Source organism: Phlebotomus papatasi, chromosome 2, assembly GCF_024763615.1.
Source record: "Phlebotomus papatasi isolate M1 chromosome 2, Ppap_2.1, whole genome shotgun sequence".
NCBI lineage: Eukaryota > Metazoa > Arthropoda > Insecta > Diptera > Psychodidae > Phlebotomus > Phlebotomus papatasi.
The window spans coordinates 39,240,395-39,253,554 of record NC_077223.1 but is presented as its reverse complement, the minus strand read 5'-3'; the positions used below and the strand labels follow the sequence as shown (position 1 = coordinate 39,253,554).

The 13,160-nt window shown below is 32.7% G+C and overlaps 1 protein-coding gene and 1 non-coding gene across 3 annotated transcripts in view; both read right to left on the bottom strand.

The window, feature by feature from the left end:
• The window catches only part of LOC129804105 (UNC93-like protein), a 97,444-nt gene that overhangs the window by 67,863 nt on the left and 16,421 nt on the right, over window positions 1-13,160 (bottom strand). The window lies entirely within an intron of this gene.
• Trnag-ccc (transfer RNA glycine (anticodon CCC)) lies at window positions 10,565-10,635 on the bottom strand. The gene has a single exon. It is a non-coding gene; the product is annotated as a tRNA-Gly (tRNA).

Sequence of the window (13,160 nt, the reverse complement as noted above, 5' to 3'; positions counted from 1 at the left end):
TCAATGGGATGGCACCATTATGTAGAATCACTTGAGAACAGTCACTTGCTAAAAAAATGTTAAGGAGAATGATTTCTCCTTATTATTTTTCATTCACTGAGAGAAATCCGAAAAAGTCAAAATAACATTCCGGAAATGTTAATTTTACCCTCCATTATTGATCCGAAGTCGGTGTAAATATTATGCTTTTTAGGTGTATTAGGGGTTAAAGTTACCCTTTTTCATCTTAATTTTACCCCTAAAATGTGTAAAATTCACATTAAAAAATGTTGATGTATTTTTACACCTAAAGTGTTAAAATTATGAGGAAAAAAAGTTAATCGCACCCTCTTTTTTTTCTCAGTGTTGGAATAGCACCATACGACTGTCAATGGTTTGCCTCTTTAAAATAGTTTGGATACATAAGTAATAAACTGGACTTATTAAAATTTTATTAAAATCGAAGATATAGTCTAAACTAGATTATAGGGAACGGTGATTTACAGGACCGCTGCACTCAGTTCTCAATTTATTGTTCATTATGCATTGTCATTCATAACAATAGGGGAAAGTACTCTCCCGTCGAACGTTCATGCCTTCGAATAATGTGAATTTTCTTTTAGTTTTCCTAAGAGACTTACACATTTCTATTAAATATTAGTTGCCTTATCAGCAATTGTTGATAATTCTGTGATAATTTAGTGTAAATCTCTTAGGAAAAACAAAAGAAATTCACATTATTCGTAGGTAGAGCACTTTTCCCTACCTTTCACAAGGGTGAAATGTGAATCAATTCAGCGCGTGTTCTGGAAAAATTTCACAAGACAGCATGACATTATTTAATGTGTGTCAATCGTGAGAAACAAAATTTAGAATTGATTCTAAAATGGTCAAAGGAAGGGAGCTGGATCTAACATAACCGACTTTTCATAATAAAAATGACGTCACACAAAGGAGATAGTTTGGGATTAATTTATTCACTTCATCTTGTGACCGCAAACGTTGAACTCCATTTTAATTCAAATCATTTACACTCTCATTCATTTCAATAAAGATGACTTTAGAATTGTGATTGGATTTTCCCATTAGCTTGAAGCATAAGTTAATTCAAAAATTAGTGACAATCATCCTCCAAGTTTTAATTAATTAATCAGTGTAATCAAACGTCTGACTTGAGCAATAAATAGTCCAATGAATTCCTGCTGGGTATCCTCTCATTTAATTTGCTTTATTCACTTACAGTTTTATGACTAGATCTCACTCAAAGAGTCGTAAAACTACTTCGTTTGTTAGTTATACGTTTGAAGCTAACGACTAGGCGGTTTCAAGCCCCCATAAGGGGCGGATAAGCCGCCTCACGGTTAATCCTTAAGACTCTACAAGCGCTTAGGGTAAGTGTGCCAAATTTCGGCCAGCTTTCAATTTCGGCCATTTTGATTGTAACTTCGGTCAAGTAACTAAGTTATATAAAAAAAATTATGGATTTAATTCTTCGAATAGTAATGATTTTTTTCTTTTGAATATTTTTACTTTTTAGAATGTAACAAGACTAAAATCGTTAAATTTTATTTAAAATCGTTTTAAAATGTGACGGATCGCTTGTGTTGCTAGCAGTCTAGTAGCTTATGGTAAAGTGCAAATATTTCTCCTTCGAGGTTTTACATTAAAATTGATCAGTCTTTATTAAAGATTGCTTTAGTTCATATTAATAGGGAATCGTTCTTTAGATTCCGAGTGAAATTTCCCACTTGGATCACGTATTTCGTATCAAAAAGAGGGGTCCCGGTCAAAATCCCGAACGCCAAAATCCCGAAAGCCAAAATCCCGAACGCCAAAATCCCGAAAGCCAAAATCCCGAACGCCAAAATCCCGAAAGCCAAAATCCCGAATTCTTAAAAATGTCACAGCTACTTCCACGATTGCATCCGCGCTTGATGGAGGCAAAGGGAAATCTTCTGAGTCTTAGGAAATTATTCTAAACATTTTCCTCTATATAATTTCATCAATTTCAGGATTTTTAAAATTCGGGATTTTGGCTTTCGGGATTTTGGCTTTCGGGATTTTGGCCTTTTCGGGATTTTGGCGTTCGGGATTTTGGCTTTCGGGATTTTGGCTTTCGGGATTTTGGCTGCCACCGGTTTTGCACAAGGTGGTCACAAATAAGGCGGACGAAATTTCACTCAAAGTGGCCGGAATACTACCCAAAACAATGTCTATATTAGGTGAGATTCTTAACAAAATCTCACCTACTATAATCCTAACAAAATTTCATGTCGTCCGATCGACCTCAAATTTGGCCAAAATGTGTTTCGCCACTTCCTGATTCCGAATATATATGTGGCTAAGTTACGTTCCCGGCCGGCCGGCCGGCCGGCCGCTCTTTGGAGCTTAATAGCTCCTAAACTAAAAAAGATATCGACTTGCGGTTTTCGGCAAAGGTTATATATCGGGTGAAAATTGCAACTTGGTGCATAGACCCCCCACCCCCCACCCCTCCTTCCGCCATTTTGAAGACCCCCCTTTTTTTGTTTTCTCAATAGCTCCGCCCCTATGGCATTCAGCAGACTCAAATTTTAGTATGTTATAGCTGGGCCTTAGAGCTTTCCATCAATACCAAACTTAAAGTCCCCCGACCCCCCTGACCCGAGCTATAAGGGTCCAAAAAAAATTTCTTAAAATGGCCATAACTCCGGTTCTAATTGTCAGAATTTAAAAAATGAGGGCTTTTTAGAAAGCTCTCGTGAAATGCCACTTCCTCTTCTAACATCATAAGTTCATAAAACCACCGCTAGGGGCGCTATTATTAAAAAGAAAATTTTTAAATCTTATAAGTTAAATAACTCAAAAATTCCTTATGCAATCGGGCTGAAATTTTAGTATGTTGTAGCCGTTGATTATACCTATCAAACAAAAAAAACCTTAAGTCGATCCATAACCCCTGACCCGAGCTATAAGGGGTCAAATTTCGAACATTGACCGGCCTCTATCTCCGGTTCTAATTAACATATCGACATAAATTTTACCTTTTTGGTTTCGTATCGATGAGCACTTTCAGACGGAAGTTCAAAAAGTCACCACAGGTGGCGCTGTGATAGCGTCAAAATTCATCGAAATTCAAAGACATTTTTCTCAAAAACAGCATTGTGCAAGTTAATGAAATTTTAGTATGTAGTAGTACAGTCTAGGACGTTTCCAAAATGGTGCAAATGTGCGCTGTGGTTAAAACAGAACCGGAGATATGAGGGGTCAAATTTCATGAAATTCAAAAAATCATATCTCCGGTTCTATGTGACCGATTTTGATGAATGAGGGCTTATACGAAAGGTCTCACCAAATGTTACAACTTTCTAGAATATTTGAACTTCGTGGGACCAACACCAGGGGCGCCACAGTCGAAAAACCAATTTCAATATCACATAACCTCAATTATCTCGACTGTCGCTGAACCGATTTTCATGATTACTTCGACATAATTGTAGAGCACATTTGTCTCTACATTTCGTCCATACATCATTTTCCGCTCAGACTACGCTATCACTCCGATTTTGCCGTTTAAGTGTGAAAAAAATGATTTTTCCCATAATAACGCTTTGAAATCACTCAGATGCCAATTTGACTGCCTCTACTCCAGCAAGACACTTAAAATAGGGTTTTAAATGGAAAGTCCCACAAAATACAACAATTCTTTGAAATAGTTGAAGTTCAACAAATGACTACTTGGGGCACTCTGGATGAAAAAACGAGTTAAGAAACAAAAAACCTCGCTTATCTTGGCTTCTGAGTAATCGATGAGATCATGTTCTATGGGAAAATTATAGAGAACATTCTGGTCTACATTTCACCCATATATCACTTTTCTGCCAGTTCATCCAAATCCTTGATATTTTGGTTTAAATACAAAATTTGTATAATTTCACGAATTTGATTCAAGATAACTGAATGGCGTCTCCCAACTTCAGCTCTAAATCGAATTTGCATGCACTCCGAGTTAGCTCACGTTAAGAATCTCACCTACATAAGCCGGTTAGGATTATCTGTCCCTTTTTATTATTTTCAATATTTGAGGAACTGATTTAAGGATAACAAATATGATAAACTATTTTTTAAGGTTTCGAACAACCTTTCTAAAAAAAAAAGTGAAAAGAAAATTTAATATGTAATAAAAATATTGTATTTCAAACTTGGGACTTTGGTGCTCATTTGTAACTCTACCGAAATTTAGCACACTTACCCAATACTTTTATCCTTTTTATGCAAATCTTTTTTTATCTATTTGTCTCTGTGTTCGCCACGAGAGAGAGAGGCCAAACGGTTGGAGATAGCAACTTTGAGTCTTCAGTAAATCCCCCACATGTCCATTAACATTGTATATTTTTCTTTAGATAACTTGAAACTTGAAACTGTTTAAACATTTTTCTATTTTTTCTATATTTTATCCATGTAGAATAAAATGAGGTAATTTGAAAGTGGATCTGAATTAGAATATTGAGATTTCTCTACTGTTTTAGATGAGCTCAAAATTTTAATTTAAGTTTAATTAAATATCCTATTGTACTCTACGAAAATGGCTATTAAATCCACCTTCTAATTCAAAATAAAAATAGAAAAGGTTCATAGAATTACTTTTTTGTTAAATACAGTATTCCAAAAGATGAATTTATTTGATGGGAATAAGTTTTGGATAAATTGAAACTAGTTCTGTAAGGTTAATTACAAACTAATACTGAACGGACGAACTAATTTCAGCTGCTACTGTAAAATCTCAGGTTGACCTAAATTTAATTCTTTGGTTTTAAAGTTGTTGTTGACAGGTGTTGAAGTGATTTATGAATTGATTATAAACAATTCTAAAACGATGAACAGAAAGTTATACAATTAAGCAAATATTTATTTATAAAACTTTGCATTCGTTATTTTATTTTATAACCACTAATCAACATTATTCATGCAAAAGATTAATAACGAAGTAATTTTAAGAGCACTGCATACAAAGTCACCAGTTTAAGCACTTAGCAAAGTTCCTACGCTTTGCCACTTTTATTTTCTTTCCAATAAAACTTTATTTTATTCACTTAAAAGACTGATTGATGAACTCAATGACTGTTGTTTTTTCTTTTAAGCTCCAAGAAGCAACTTTTTCAGTTGATTAATTAGGTGTAGAGTAGACAGAACTTAAATATCATTTAAAGGAAGCTGCATTAAATAAATGAATTCTTCTTACAAACATAATTGATTGATTGTTAAATTACTGAGGTATTGCTTACGACAAAGCTTTCATGATATTATTTGAGGATATTCCATCTTTTGTTTATTCTTTTATAAATTGTAATGTTAATAATTTACACCTTTATACTTACAATATACTTTCTCTTATTTGGCGTTTTATCGTTTCAAAGTTAATTGCTTTTACGCAGCTTGAACACAGTATGGAATCGATTGACAAAATGTCACATTAAGTTTTGATTAACATTACCAACCGTGCTTGAGAAGCCAAGGAGTTCGGGTACCAAAAATAAATTGTAGGTTTGGCGAGGGTGAGGAAGGTCAGAAAATTAATTTTAGACTCAACATTTTAGCATGAAAGACATTTTTTGGAGGGTTTTATACAAAAAGAGCATAATTATCCTTAGAAAAATACATTATCTCGGATGAACTTTGGATTAGATTTCGCTTTAGCGTTATTTGCAACTGAAAGACCTTTTAGGAATTTCCACTTTGAGTTATTTTCAATCACTTTGACGTAGGATGTTGTAAAAAAAATTATTGTATATATGATTTTTTGCATGAAAAACCTTTCATACAAAATGAACCATCAGGCTTGAAAGGTCTTAATAGAGTGTCTTACACACATGTGGATTGTCAGTGAATTTCCCTGGGAAATTGATTAGACAATCAATTAAAACACATCCTCTAGTTTCTCAGACGTTATGTGATTGATTGGCTTCTTTGGCAGTAAATAACTCATTAACACGCTTTAAACTGAAGATACCTAAAGGCCTTTTTGGGGTTTCAATTTTCCTAAGCAATAATGTTATAGAAAATTTATCAGTTTTACACCCATGAAAATATTAATTCCAACCGAATCTTCTGCATATTTGCCCATAAATTTGCTCATATCGCATTTAATTAAATATAAATTCAACATTGACCCTAACTTTATACCAAATCACCAAATCGATTATTGGTTTATAATAGAAACGGATGGCAGACAATTGGTTTAGACCATTGTGGGTTCTATGCACAAAAACTATTTAATTTATTTATAATGTAATCTTCCGTGTTTGCTGATTTTGATTTTATTTATATTTGGTTCTCATGTAATTAGGCTATTTTTGCTTTAGTTACAACCAAGTTTTTACAGTTTGTGATTGTTCACTAGATATTCCAGGGCAGAAGAGTATAAATGCAGAGAGTTTTCTGTTGAGAAGGTTGGTGCGAAGGAAGGGGCAGTTTATCTGCCAAAGCCACAGTGATATGATTCACTGGAAGGAGAGGCTAGTATCAGTTCTTGATTTATTTATTCAGCCCAAAGGTATGCTGCCAGCTGATTAAATTTTTCACATATTTCGAAGAATTCTACACTTAAAATTTCATAAAATTTTACCAAAAGCTTGTCACGGTTATTGCAAAATCTGGGATTACACATTAATCTCCCCAACAGATTTACTAGTAATACGTGAAACATCATCCTTGATACAATTGTTCATTTATTATATAGTATACTTCATCATTTTTCCGCCAACGTGGCAAAAGCAATGGTGATAAAAAGGCAACGTCATTGATAGGAAACCAATGATTTTTATTGATAGGGATAGACAGGGATGTTTGACACAGGAATAGTTTAAAATGTGTCTGTGGTAATATATTCGGAGTACTATTATTTTTTTATCAATAAAAGCAAAACTTTTGGATTTAAGTAAATAGAAATATTTATCAAAAATTGATATCAACGTTAAGTTTAATTTAAAGGGGTTGTTCGATAGTCGCCAGGTAGAAGAAGATTCAGCTTAGAATAGAAATTATTTTCCTCCCAGAGCTTTTGGTGGTATAATTTACAGTGTAGAAAAGTTATTCTAATTAAAAAAAAATTAAAATAAATTAATCAGAAATAAATTTAACAGAGTAAATTATTTTTCAGCCACTGAGAAGGTTTGTAGAGCACGGAAAGCTCTGGGAAGAGAAGAATTTTTATTTTCGACTTAATCTTTTCCCACTCGACGACTTCCGGAATATCCCTTTAAATTTGAAATAAAAAGAGTATTTCACATCGTCCTATTTTTGTATAAATTTATCTCACAAAAAGACTATTTGACAAAGAAGGTTGGTTAATATATTTTATTTATTTTTCAGACACCAAAGAGGTTTATTTTACAAAATCGATACGAAGTAAACTTTTTTTTTATAATTTAGCATTTAAAAAAAGAAAAAAAACTGTTATTTAGAGCCACATTACAAAAAAGTATTTCAAAACTTCCTGTTATCCCTTAATCTCCTTTTATTGACTTCATCCAATAGCAATTAAATGTTTTAAGTTAATTCAGAAGAAGTAAATCAAATGGAATACATCCCTCTTAAAACTTTTTATGTGTTACATAAAATCTTTTACATCTAATTTTAACAGTAATAAATAGGTAGCTAAATAAAAGTAAGGAGAAGCAGTACCTTATAGAATCGAATACAAAAAAAAGAATGATAGTAATATGTCCATATAACGGTTATGGTAAAAAAGAATATTTACAGGCAACATATAAGTTTGTTGAATTTTAGGGCTAAATGTGCGTCGAGTAAACTTTATCCGAAAAAAAAATGAAATTTATAAAGAAATAAAAAATAAATAAATAACTAAAATAAATAAATAAAAAATATCGAATTTTGTTTATTATGCCTCTGACACATTATTCAGATCAGTAGGGGAATTCTGTATTTTCGTGGCATTGTCACGCGTGAATTCGAAACCTGACTCAGGTTCTTACTTAACAAAAGTAGTTTAAAAATTTGACACTAAATCTGGAATATTACATTAGTTTCTCACAGTGTTTAAAATTTTTAGGGGTGATTCTATCGGAGTCATACTGTGATATACCATTTATATATAGTATACAGACAAAAATTTACGAGGATCTGCTATAAAAATAATAATAATGACCAATAAATCTCTAATTAAAAAAAGTTTTTTATTGTCCATTCTAAAACCTAAAGATTTATTATCGTAAAGAACTCATAAATCGTGCTTACAATTTTATTTAAAAGACATATTTCAGTAAATTCCACTTAAAGTGATTAATATATACAACAAAAACAGGTGGTTGTGCGATGGAAAAGTCAATGATAAGCCAGGCAATCTTATGGTGTATGAGATTGTTTTCAGGCAATTTCGCAAGACTTGTAAGTCAGAATGCATGAAAATTCTATTATCAGTTGTATTTTAGGGATAAAAATAACCATATCGATTAAACGAATCAAATTATTCTAGATGATCGGACAGAAGAAAATTGAATCGAGAATATTAGGGTGAAATGGGGTAATTTGGAACCATTCACATTTTGGGACATTTGAGATTTTCTCACTGTTTTAGAGATTCAAAATGAAAAAATCTGTTCCTTTTCTTCTTATATTTTGCGGTCTTTGTTTCTCTTTGCTCATCTGAAACAGTGAGAAAATCTCAAGTGTCCCAAATTGTAAATGGTTCCAAATTACCTCATTTTACCTTACTCACTCTTAATAGTCAACTGACGAGGTTTCCTGAAATTAATCTCATATACCACAGACATAAAAGAGGATCTTCAGGCTTCGCATACACTCTGACCTTGAATATTTCATATTTTCCCATAATAGTTTAATAAATCTGATCTATCTATGGCAATACATTTTGATAACTATGTATTAAGTCACGCATTTCCTGAAAAAAAAAAATCAGATTCGTTAAAGGAATATGGGAAAAATATGAAGTATTTGAAGCCAGAGTATGTGCGAACTACAAGAAGATATATTTTACTGTTCTCTGTCCTTAACCCTTTACGGACGATTGGAACACCGGTGTCCCATAAAGAAAATAATTTTTCCTGACTGCCTAAAGTCATTTTTTTCTTATGTTTGTACGTAATTGCAAAGTAGATGGTTGAAGGAATCTAAGTCTCCAGCTATTTGCTAAATAGTAAATTTTTAAGCTTAGAAATGACGATTTTTTAAATCGTCATAATGCAAATTAATTTTAATTATTTTTTATACTTTCAATTTTTTTTATGCAAAACCGTTTTTGAAAAACAAACTACAATACTCAAACATAATATTTTCCATTAAAGTGAAAATTATCAGTTATTGGTATCTTCAGAAAAAATATTTAAATTTTTGGGCTATTTTTGTTCCTATCGCACAGATGTAAAAACTACACCGAATCAGACTCTGTTGGATTTTCTAAGGCTAGATGTAAGACCTTTAACTGATTTTGTATATTGGTTTCATTTTTATTGCTGATTTTCGGTCCGCAAAAACTGTCTCGTCGTTAAAGGGTTAAACGGTTGATACGGGTAAGTAGGCGAACGGCTAAAATAAGCGCTCTTTGGCGGGTATCATCATGATCAATATGATCTATGAGTCGCAAAATATGCTTCTACAGAGTTGCGGTCCAATCTGACGAAGTTCGATTACATCTCGGACCACAGAAGCTGAGAAAATTTGAGCAAGAAATGTATGGAAATGAGGAAGAAATCGCGAATTGTAATCTGCACAACTGTACTCAGGAGCCAATTATATCGATTGTTGAAAAGTAGAATGTAAAAGTACAGAAATCTCCTTGAGATTGAGAAGTTAAAGTTGGATTTTATAGTGGCGTGTGTGGGTGCAAACAGTTTCATTCAGACGCTTAATCCAAGCCATTAAGTGTGCACCGTTGACAGACATTTCTGCACTATTAAGTGCTGAAGAATGTTCTCGTACGAGAACAGCAACCTTTCGTGACCCTCCACGTTTTCCTGAAGGTCACATTCATTGTTACTCATTCGGTCTTACTATTTCACTTCTCTTCACCTTAGGGGCTTGTCATGCCAATTCCTCAGAGTTTCAGTTTCTATATGTATATATATTTTTTTAAAAATGCGTTAGGAAGAGGTGGAGATACATTAAAAATGCTTTTTTTTCGCGTATTTATAAAGGAAACTGGGCTTTAACGTAATGTGATTTTGAAAGACAAAGCAATTGTGAATCTAAATTAAATTCTGGCTGGGTCCAACTTCCTTTAGAAATATGCGAAAAATGCATTTTCAAGTAGTCCAGCAATTATTTAAGATTTGTCGTTACATTTGTTATAGCAATACATTTGTTATAGCAATTGAAATCACGGATTTTTGGGTTTAATTTGCGAAAAAATAAGGTTGCTAAAATTGAGAAAAAAATATTAAAGGATTTTTACGGCATAGAAAATAAGAAGAAAATACTAAGATTACATAATATTTTTAGAATGTTTTTTTATTTAAAAAAATGTTAATTAAACATAAGGAATAAACCAGTGAGAGAGTAGCAATTGTAAACCTTCTGACGAATATAAGAAATCATTATTTTATAAAAAAAAAAATAATAAAAGGACATTTGCACTGCCCGGGAATCGAACCCGGGTTGCAAGAATGGGAATCTTGCGTGATACCACTACACCAGCAGTGCTATGTCTGCTCATTGGGCTATTTCAATCAGTTTCAATTTCCCTAATTAATTGCATTTTTATAACAGTTATAATTTTGAATTCAATTCCAATACTTTGTGTATTAGGACAGAATCACATTGACAATAAAATTCTCGCCGGAGCCTCACCGTATTTCGTTAATTTACGCATTTTTATTGCAATTCTTACGCAAATTCTCAATAATCGTATTACATTATCCCATACTCGGTGGCACTAGGTGAAAATAATATAAGAAAATTGAAGAAATAAAACGAAAATACGATAAAAAATGAGCAAAAGAAAACTACAATTAATTTCTCTTACAGTTTTTTTTTGCTCATCGTTTATCGAATTTTCGTTTTATTTCTTCAATTTTTTTATATTTTTTTTAACTTAGTGCCACGGAGTATGAGCTAAGGTAATACGGTAATGGAAAATTTGCCTAAGAATTGCAATGAAAATGCGTAAATTAACGAAATACGGTGAGCATTTTACTGTGAATGTGATTCGGCCCTTAATATTATGGGATTAAGGTTAGAGACTGATATTATATTTAATTATTTCTTTTAAGTTATTCTTATATCCAAATTTACCCTTCTGCCAAATGGTTCCTCAAGAGTAGGATAAGATAATAACGTCTTTACTCATTTAAAATTACTTTGGTGTACTTACTCATATTCTTATAAACATTTCTTTACATTACGTTTATTTATTTGATTTATTCTCAAGGTAAGTGCAATAAATGATAGTTTGTGATTTTTTGACTGTATAGGATGAAGTATAGCTTTTGGTTGGATCAAGAAGTTTAGTTAATTGCACTTGCTTTACATCTACATTCATTGTAAACACATAGGGAAATGTAGGCAAGCTTCGCACAGAGTGAACCTTGAAACGACGCGAATTTTCTCTCTGTCTAGAAAGCGCTGGTTTACCATTTAGAATCTCGTCTCATAAGATTCATAATTATCTATCTTATGGCTAAGAAATTATGAACTATAGCTCTTTGCAACTAAAGAGCAAATTCGCATCGTTTGAAGGTTCAATATGTGCGAACCATGCCTACATTTCCCTATCGCTGCGTGGCTTTTGCAACGAATGTAGACACAATAACTTTAGTTAGCACAGTTGCTAATCCAACCGCCACGCCGACGATATATTAAGATAGATATTCCTTCAAAGAATCCCTATACAACATCCTTTTCAATTTAAGAAGAATTTCAAAATTTATGAGGCCAATGAAGCTTAAAGTGGTCAAAAAGGCTTACTTCACCCTAATGTTAACCTCATAATACGCTTATAAAAACAAAACTGAGAAGCTTCTTAAATTATATAAATTTATTTTTATAATTTACTATCGATTGGACAATAAAATTTACCATTATTACAGTATAAAACAAGAAAGGGATAGGTATTACAAAAGAAAGTATACACCACGTTCGACACTTACTTCTGAAATTTCTTTAGTACTTCCACAATTTATATAAAAAAATCCTTGAAATCTTGTGCAGTGCACCATATTTAACCCAATATATGCCCTTTGATTTAATGCATTTTTAAGATAGTTTATTTTTGAAACGTGTGCATTAAGTTCATTCCATATTAAAGCAACATAATTGAATTTGGAATTGATTATATGTATTAAATTCTTGATGAGCCATTTATGCTAATCAATAATTTCAATTATTTTCCAAATAGCCATGCACAATGCTCATACATCCGTTAAATGTTCTAACATTAGAACTTTAGAAATGTTACTTTACTTGTTAACTTTACTTCCGTCAGAATGTTGTCTATGTAGTAAAAGATATTATTCGAAGATCTGTGAGCTCTTAGAAAGGGGTCAGGAATGAGAATATGAACCTACCACCCATTCCCCTCTTTCAATCAGATTCCCCTCTGACTAACTAATTCGTTGTCCTGTTTGTGTCTTAAAGTGCTCTCTCATTAGCTATCGACACTAAAGGCCAGTAGGGGAATTCTATAATAATAGGACTTTAATGTTGACACGCTCCTGAATTTAATACAAAAAATTTATCATATGGTCATATGACATTGTCATACTGTTATATAGAATTCCCCTACAGAAACCCTAATCGCGTATGCTAGCAAGAGGAAGGAAAGTGGTTACGCCATGATACTGTGTGACATCAAAGAATATAAAATGGTCACATGCCCGCCGGTTTTGGCATTTAGAAAGTCAGAGGGTTACAATTAGGAAAAAAAATAATGTGTGATAGATTTTGGTAGACTAAGGGGTCAATTCCCAATAACATGTGTTATGTGTTATCGTGTGTTATCTCGAGATAACACATAAATTGGTATTCCTGATAACACATTTTAAAATCAAAATGGCGGACGTGTTAAAAAAGTCTCCAAACATGTGTTATGGAATATTGGTATTCTCCATAACACACATAACACATCAATTTGTTCTACGGCATGTGTTATCTGTAACACAACATCTCGAGGAGCATTTATGATGTGTTAAGAAGTGATTCAAGGAAAAAACTGTTGAAATAATATAAAT